The following is an 8,642-nucleotide window of genomic DNA, read 5'->3' on the forward strand; positions in this document are numbered from 1 at the left end:
CAAAAACAGAAGCAATTTTTCCCATAAGAAATGTCCTTTTTTGCAGTGCAGACTTGGGGTGGAACTGTGTTAGTTGGCATAGAACAAAGAGAAGCGTCAACGGGTGATGGCATCATAGAGAAGCAACCAAACTGAGTTAAGTTTTGCAATAAAGACCGTTGGACTGATGCGACGAGTCTGAGTCACCAACGTGTGGCATTGTTTGTTTAAGCACTCGATTCCGCAGAAGCTGGGATTTTGTTATGTTTGAAGATTTAATTTCAAATATGTAAGTTAGAAAAAAACAAATATGAATATTAATATACAGTCGTGGTCAAGTACCACATAACTTTCTGGAACACCAGGCCTACCGTCAAGCCGGGTGGTGGTAGTATTATGCTCCGGGCCTGTTTTGTTGCCAATGGAACTGGTGCTTTACAGAGAGTAAATGGGACAATGAAAAAGGAGGATTACCTCCAAAATCTTCAGGACAACCTAAAATCATCAGCCCAGAGGTTGGGTCTTGGGCGCAGTTGGGTGTTCCAAAAGGACAATGACCCCAAACACATGTCAAAAGTTGTAAAGGAATGGCTAAATCAGGCTAGAATTAAGGTTTTAGAATGGCCTTCCCAAAGACCTTAAATGTGTGGACAATGCTGAAGAAACAAGTACATGTCAGAAAACCAACACAATTAGCTGAACTGCACCAATTTTGTCAAGAGGAGTGGTCAAAAATTAAACCAGAAGCTTGCCAGAAGCTTGTGGATGGCTACCAAAAGCGCCTTATTGCAGTGAAACTTGCCAAGGGACATGTAACCAAATATTAACATTGCTGTATGTATACTTTTGACCCAGCACATTTGCTCACATTTTCAGTAGACCCATAATAAATTCATTTAAAAAAAAAACTTCATGAATGTTTTTTGTGACCAACAGGTATGTGCTCCAATCACTCTATCACAAAAAAATAAGAGTTGTAGAAATTATTAGAAACTCGAGACAGCCATGACATTATGTTCTTTACAAGTGTATGTAAACTTCTGACCACGGCTGTAGCTGTGTCCCAACTGTGTTGAACTGGGCTTTTATTTGGTTTGGTTTGTTGTCATTGTTTTTCCATTCTACTTGCTATTTTTCTATGTATTCTATTCTATTTATAAATATATTCATATTGACCCATGCTACTTATAACGTACTGTATTTATATCCTATTCTATTTAAATTACTATGTACATACTATCATTTCTGTGTTAATCATTGGACTAAATCTCTTTGCCCATTGCTGTGGTGCATTCAAGGACCCTTGATTAAAGTTAGATACAGAGTCATCACTAGGTTTTAAAGACTTCGGTATGCCTAACCCTCCAAGAGATGCAATAATAATAGTAATTTAAACATATTAATAATGATGTAAATTATTTTATAATTCATATTACCCACAGATAATCCTGCGTGACTCAGCTAATCTATACCTTTCACTCTGAAATAAAGGAACATTTAAATCATATTTGCGTGAATAATGACAGGTTGTATGATTATTTAAAATTATGTAATGGCTACTTTATGTTGAATTTGCTGGCAAACCAAACCAAATTATTTCGTATGGTTTATCTGGATATGCTCTATATATGTTACTTTTAAAATGTTAGAACTCTATTTAAAGTATTTACATGCGCTTTACAAAGCTGGTTTTATCCAAATCCATGCAATCATTTGTTGACGGCAAAGGATGGGGGGCCCATTTGGAGTCTTGTGTTTGGGGCCCAGAATTTGGTGCTACTCCCTTGGTAACATTCATTGCAATCAGATACCAGTATGTTCCATGTTTTAAAATACTTGAATAAATTGTCAAAATGGACCTTCTAGCATTGAGTAGCAGTACTGAATGCACTTTTTGTCCACAATATTTGCAGTTAAAAGTAAACGTGTGCAACTTAGATTCCTTTGCGGTATCAAAAAAATAAATAAAAAATCACTCATACCCATCAATATAAACTAAGAAATACAACAATGTTGCTAAATGCTTCATAGTTGTCAGTACATACATATTTAGGTTGATTTGTAGAGTACAAAAATATATATATATATATTTTTTAAACTTCGGTCTTCCCGCGGGCAGGATTTTGGACGCTGACGGGCCGTACTTTGGGGACCCTTGCTCTAGATAACAACATTATGTAAGATAACAAACCACAACCTGGTTTAATGAATACAATAATCCAAGGTAACACATAATAATGATCAAAGATTGAGTAGTACAGTTAAGTTTAAGCCTTATTAGAAGTCTAATTTGCATGTGTTGAATTGTTACTTCATGTAAATGTGTCTAGACTCCTCTCTCTTGCATGACTTCATCACAAAAGTCATCACATTTAAAGTAGTATATAAACGTAAATCACATGATAAAAATAACGTCGGACTGTCACTGTGCTTGTTGGTGATTTTAATGATATGTGCAGTATCATTAAAATCATACTACAGGCTCATGGATTGCAAGGTTGTTTGAAGCGACAGCAAAAGTGTTTGGCCATTAAGAATATCTCGTAATTATCTTTTGAGTCACATTCTAGAGTCTTTCACTAGTTCTCGGTCCATTCCTCTGTCCCTGAGGCCCACTGGAGCAGGTGCTTCCTCTCCCCTCTTAGTAGGGTCTTTAGATCTCTGCACTGACCTCAGCTCTCCATGACTCACCCCCGCTGCGTGCTGGCTCGGTGCGTAGTGAGACTATGTGTGTGTTGGCTGTGTTCATCAGTGTGTGTCGGCTTCCCGGATCGCTGCTGGTGACTGGGTCAATAAACCAGAAGACATAGCAAAGACAACCAGCAGACTGTTGGTCTCTTGCTTTCACAAATTGTTATTTTGTTGTCTCTGTGAAGCTTAGTTCTGCCTTAAAGGAGGACTGCATTGTTTGGGAATGTTGCCTATTGTTCACAATCATTATGAGAGACAAGAGGACAACATTTTTTTTTTTTTTGCATTCTAACATATAAAAATCGGCTCGCACCAGTGGACAATTACCTTGGGAACTGAGTGGGTGGGTACTGTAAAGGCACTGAAATTAGTATGTTACATATCTTAAAAAGTGCAGATGCCTGTACTTGTTGTTGCCAATGTTCACTATGCTGAACTGTCCGCAAATTTCAATCAAAATATTTGGGGAAAAAAAAAAACGGGTCGTTCTTGGTAGCTAGCAATACAGTTAATGGAAGCAATCAATTCTCCCACTAAATCACTTTAAAATGCATTCAAAAACCCTCAGCAATACTTCATTCGGTAACCTGTTTAATAACCAAGCTGTAGTGACATTGTTATTGTAAGAGTGAACACTGCATAATAACACATCGATGTGCTATAGTATTAGCCGTAGAATCAAACTACAGAAATAGATAAGCTAGCTTCTGTCAGAATAATTGTATCTAAGTTATCACAAAACTTTGTGTTTCCATGAGTTCCCGGCGAGCAAACAAAAGCTGTCTTTGATCTTACCAAGCAAAAGACTTGTAAAACTCCACTGTGTACGATGGGAAGCGACATGAAGGTGTCGGTTTCTTTGATCTATTGTAATCCACAGGAAGATCTTGTCTTGACCCGAGATCTACAAAGCGGAGAGGAAGCAGGACCTGACGCAAGCTCCAGGCATCTTTTCTTTGAACTGTTTTGTGACCAAGGACGACGGCTGTTTACGACCCCCTCTCCCCTTAGAAACAGCTGTTGCCATGTAATCAGGGAAAGTCCAAATAAAAGAGGAGGTGTGCAATCCTTTTGTCAGAGTGTGGGACGACACTGTACAAGAGAGTAAAGGTGTACAGCTCTCCTCATTGAGCTAAATTGAATCCTGTCTCTGTTTAATTCCTTGCTTCTTTTCTGTTTAATAGATGTCATCGGTGTTTGAACCTGACAGCTTCTACATCAGCACGAAACGCTTTTTAGTTTATAATGCAAATTAATATGCGATAGTACACAAATCTGTACCGACTGAAAAACATTAACAATCATATTACAGTATCTGTAAAGTATTAGCCTACATTTCATGTTTTGTTTGTACACAGCTAGCTCGACAGTGTATGTACTGTAGTGTACGGTGACGTGCTGCTAACCTATGATCAATAGTATAGTGACTCACTCGATGGACAGTTGTCCGTTTGGTCAAGCTAGCCAGGGACGTTTCCAGTTGATTGTGGGCACTACAATAATTCTGCATAGCCTGGCTCAAAAAGTTCCAGATTTTCAGCTTGACCAAAACGCACCGACCTCACTCCCTCTGGGCTTCCGTCTTCTCCACAATCTCACCCTCTTCTTCGCGCTCGCTTTTGTAAGCAGCAGTTCATCCTCCGTATATTCAGCTTCTGAAAGATAAGGTTGTGAATCCTCATTTGTCCAAAAATAGTCGTCTTCGTTGTCTGTTGCCAAGTCTGCCATGATTACACCACACTCGCGTGTTTGTATCCGGAAGTAGAAACACACAGTAGATGCCGGAAGTTGGATGTGCGCTGCTATGGAAACGGGATTAAATGCGATTAAAATTGATTAAAATGACCAAAACACAGTAATTATTGTACAGATTACATATGGTTATAAACATGTCTGTTACTACATTATAGATAGATTTGCAGTGCGTATGCAAAATGTTGATGGAGGGTTTTGAATTTGTTTTAGAGGGCTTTGAAGGATACAATGGTGACTCCCATTAGTGGCATCTTGAATGTTATGTATTGTCAAAGGGAAGGAGGCGACACCAAGGCAGAACTGCGGTTTAGAAGGTTTATTTAAACCTTTGATGAATGTGTGGGGTGTGTATGCTACCACAAGTGAAAGAATGCGGACGATGTGTGGAATTAACAATGTGATATTTACCAGTGGGTGTTGTCGGTGCGTGTTGAGTGAATCTTTCACCAAATCCAAGGGGGAAGGCAAAGAGGCAGTCAGCGGGGAGGCAAGCAGTCGAGGGCAGGAGAGAGGCAACGATGTCAATGTCCAGGCAGTGGTCAAGGATCGAGGGAGGCAAGCAAAGATCCGGGAGGGAGTCGTGAGGCAAGACACGAACACGGGTAACAGGGAAGACACAAAGGACATCAATAAGGAACGAGGAAGAGCACAAAGAAGGCGAGCAAGGAACGAGGGAGGGGTGCCAGACGTGATGCTTACTCAGGGGAGATTGGCTACGTTCTGGCGAAGGTCTCCTGGGTCCGCTGTCTTTTATGCCACTCCCTCTTGTCAAGTCCAGGTGTGCTGATGCACAATTGTCTGTAATGGTTTACTAAGGGGAGGTGACGGCAAACATACACCAGGGGGAAGTATGAACAATGTTTTTATTATATATATAGACTATATATATATATATATATATATATATATATATATATATATATATATATATATATATATATATATATATATATATATATATATATATATATATAGACAATATATATATATATATATATATATATATATATATATATATATATATATATATATATATATATATATATATATATATATATAATAACCAATACAACTACACTATAGAATGAAGTGTGTGACCAAAATACCAGAGTGTGTGATGTAAGACGATGTGTGTAGTTAGCTGTTGTGTATTACCGTGATGTTGGATGAGGAAGTAGACAAGTCCAAATTGGGCAAGGCAAAAGGGGTCCAAGATGCGTGAGGGGTCTGTGGGGCAGAGAGAGACGTCAGAGTCCGGGGGGCGAGCGAGAAGTCGGGAAACGAGGAAGCCAGTCCAAAACACAGGGGAAGATCCAGGGAATAGTGAGACGCACAGCTCACAGTCCAGGCGACGGAGGGTACTGCGGGGACACGGGAGAAAACAAGGGACAAGTAAGCCACGGAGAGGGAAAACCAAAATAGAGCATAAAGCTTGTTGCTTACCGAACACCATGAGAAATCTAAGTTCCCGCGCCGATCCTTGGGTTCACTGGTCCCTTTATGCGGCTCGCCCTCATCAGTCCCAGGTGTGCAGCTCTCCGGTGAGTGATTGTGAACGAAAATTCCCATTTAAAGTAGTTTCGCTTCACACCAGTGATGATGGAGGTTGGAACTAAAGGCAACGGGTAAGTTTTCTAAGAAATTATATCAAAACCAAATACTATAGTATGACACCATCATGTTGTTGCCTTTGCAAAAAGGTATTGCTGCAGAATATTGTGAATTCAAATGTACTGAGCAGTTCAAGCACAGAGAAATATTAGAATTTAAAAGGAGAACTGCACTTTTTTGGGAATTGTGTCTGTGGAGGGAGGTGTGGCCAGCGCTGCCTACAGGAGCGGAGGTCACCGCCTCTGTCCATGGTGCTGAAGACAGAGCACCATCAGACGGGGGCGTGGCAGTGCCGACGGCGAGACACAGCTGAACAGGTGATTAGATCCCCTAGGTGGTACGAGTTATCTAATCACCTGTAGTCTTTAACAGTAGCGGCCGGGAACAGGAGAGGAGGAGTTTTGGAGAGTTTTGGAGAGACTGAAAAGTCCGGAAAGAACGTTTGTCTGATGAGCTTGTGGAAACAAACATTAAACCTTTGTCAATTCTGCACACCTGGCGTATATGACGTATGTATCAGTGGGACCGCGAGTACGCGACTTCTACAGTGTCTATCATTCACAATCATTATGGAAGGCAAGTTGAGGGATGCATTTTTTAATGCATTCTAACTCGTAAATAAAAGTAAATCAAAGTCCGCTTATAATGGAATCAATGAGAGGTCCTCTATTCCGCCCATTAATCCCTCTAAAAAAACATCCAAAAAGCGCAGACAATATTCCATTTACATTTTGTGGCTTGAATAATTACAAAGTTTTAGCGATATTGTTATTATAAGTGCTAACGCAGAGGAACTGCTTTTAGCGGTGTCGTGATCAGAGGGAGGTAACAACTTCTGCTGCTGTGTTGACATCAGCGGCTGGTGAGCTGTTTTCACGCCTCGGAGCTCGCAAAAGTTTATTCTAGATCAGGGGTGGGCAATTAATTTTTACCGGGGGCCGCATGAGCAACCTGAGCACTGCTGGGGGGCCACACTGACAATATTTCAATTAAATTTTGCTCAAATTATTTTTGATATACCGTAAGATAGATAATAATAATAATAATAATATTTTCATTTAACCTAACTTATCTTTATACAAAAGCAGATGGCTTTTGATGGTTTTATTTTTAACACTTTCTTACACAACACTTCCTGATGTATATTACAATACAAAAATTTCAATTTCTGTCACTTTATCCTGCATCCTCTTTGTTGTAAAACCGTTATTTAACCAGATAAGAAAACATTGTGAACGTAGCACGCCTGTAAGGTGATTGGCGAAGAAGGAGGAAGCGTTGCTGTTGCGGAAATGAGGAGTGAGGATTGGTTTTCCTTTTGGAAAGAACGAGATAAGTTGAGCTGTGTTAGTATAGCATGCTCAATAAAAGTTTAAAAAGTGCATCAGACTTGGTGTGCACTTCTTCTGGACGCTACAATTGATGTCAGAAGTGGGATGAAATGCCTCCCAGTTCGCCTTGCCATCAAACCTGGGAGTCTTCATTGAGGGCGGAATTCCCCCCGTGGCAAGCAGCGTGGCTGCACCTGTAAACACTCTCTCTCTTTCTCTCTCTCTCTCTCTCTCTCTCTCTCTCTCTCTCTCTCTCTCTCTCTCTTTGCGGCGAGCTCCTCACGTGGCACGTACCTCCCGATGACGTAGCACACAAACAGTGCAGTATGCGCAAAGTTTTACTTCTGCCACCAATTGTAGCGTCCAGAAGAAGTGCACATCAAGTCTGACGCTCTTTTTAAACTTTTATTGAGCAAGCTATACTAACACAGCTCAACATATCTCGTTCCTTCCACACGCACGTCTCCTCACTCCTCATTTACGCAACTCAAGAAGACAACATCTACTTCAGCAGGTCGTTACACTATATTCTTTAAACACAGCAACGTGTGTACCACAAATAAGCACACAGCTTTACCTTTACTTGTCTTGTTGAAAACACGCCATTCGTCATCAACTTTTCTCTTTTTAGTCGCTGTGCGCCTTCCCTCACAGGACATACGCACAATAACACTTTTCAAAATAAAAGCAGCACAGTTGTATTGCACGCACGACAAAGATGTTTTTTTAAATTTATTTTGTAATTTGAGATTGCCGCTGCGCGCACGAGCATACGTCCACACGGAAGTAATACAAATAACGCTTTTCAAAACAAAAGCAGCACCGTTGTATTGCACACTCGAAATAGATGCTTTTTAAAATTTATTTTGTAATTTATAATTGGCCTCACGCGGGCCGGACAGGGACGTACAAAGGGCCGGATGCGGCCCGCGGGCCGCACAATGCCCAGGTCTGTTCTAGATCATAAATAATGCCTTTCACTTTGATAGCAGTAGAATGAAGACATAATCTGACGAGTTGGTCAACTTTGGCATTCAATGTAGGCCTAGAAATGGTGAGAAAGACCCAAAAAAACGCTTGGTTCCGCCCCCCCTTTTTTTGCGAGGATTAGGAGACATTCTTCATCTAAATGGGAATATAACAACATCCTATCAGTTGGCATCCTAATGACAGCAGACATTGTATAGTAAGAGATTTTTTATTTTGTTTGTTGGCTGCATAAGTAGTAATCAGTGATGTTGTGGAAATGCAAAAGCAAACGTTGTGATGCGTTTT

At 40.4% G+C, this 8,642-nt stretch overlaps 1 long non-coding RNA gene across 1 annotated transcript; it reads right to left on the reverse strand.

Moving 5' to 3' along the window:
- Positions 1 to 5,553: 5,553 nt before the first annotated feature.
- LOC133647961 (uncharacterized) lies at positions 5,554 to 8,305 on the reverse strand. The gene is made up of 3 exons (XR_009825814.1): positions 7,945 to 8,305; positions 5,869 to 6,037; positions 5,554 to 5,786 (listed from the first exon to the last, which is right to left on the reverse strand). It is a non-coding gene; the product is annotated as an uncharacterized LOC133647961 (long non-coding RNA).
- Positions 8,306 to 8,642: the final 337 nt, after the last annotated feature.

Source organism: Entelurus aequoreus, linkage group LG04, assembly GCF_033978785.1.
Source record: "Entelurus aequoreus isolate RoL-2023_Sb linkage group LG04, RoL_Eaeq_v1.1, whole genome shotgun sequence".
NCBI classification, from domain to species: domain Eukaryota; kingdom Metazoa; phylum Chordata; class Actinopteri; order Syngnathiformes; family Syngnathidae; genus Entelurus; species Entelurus aequoreus.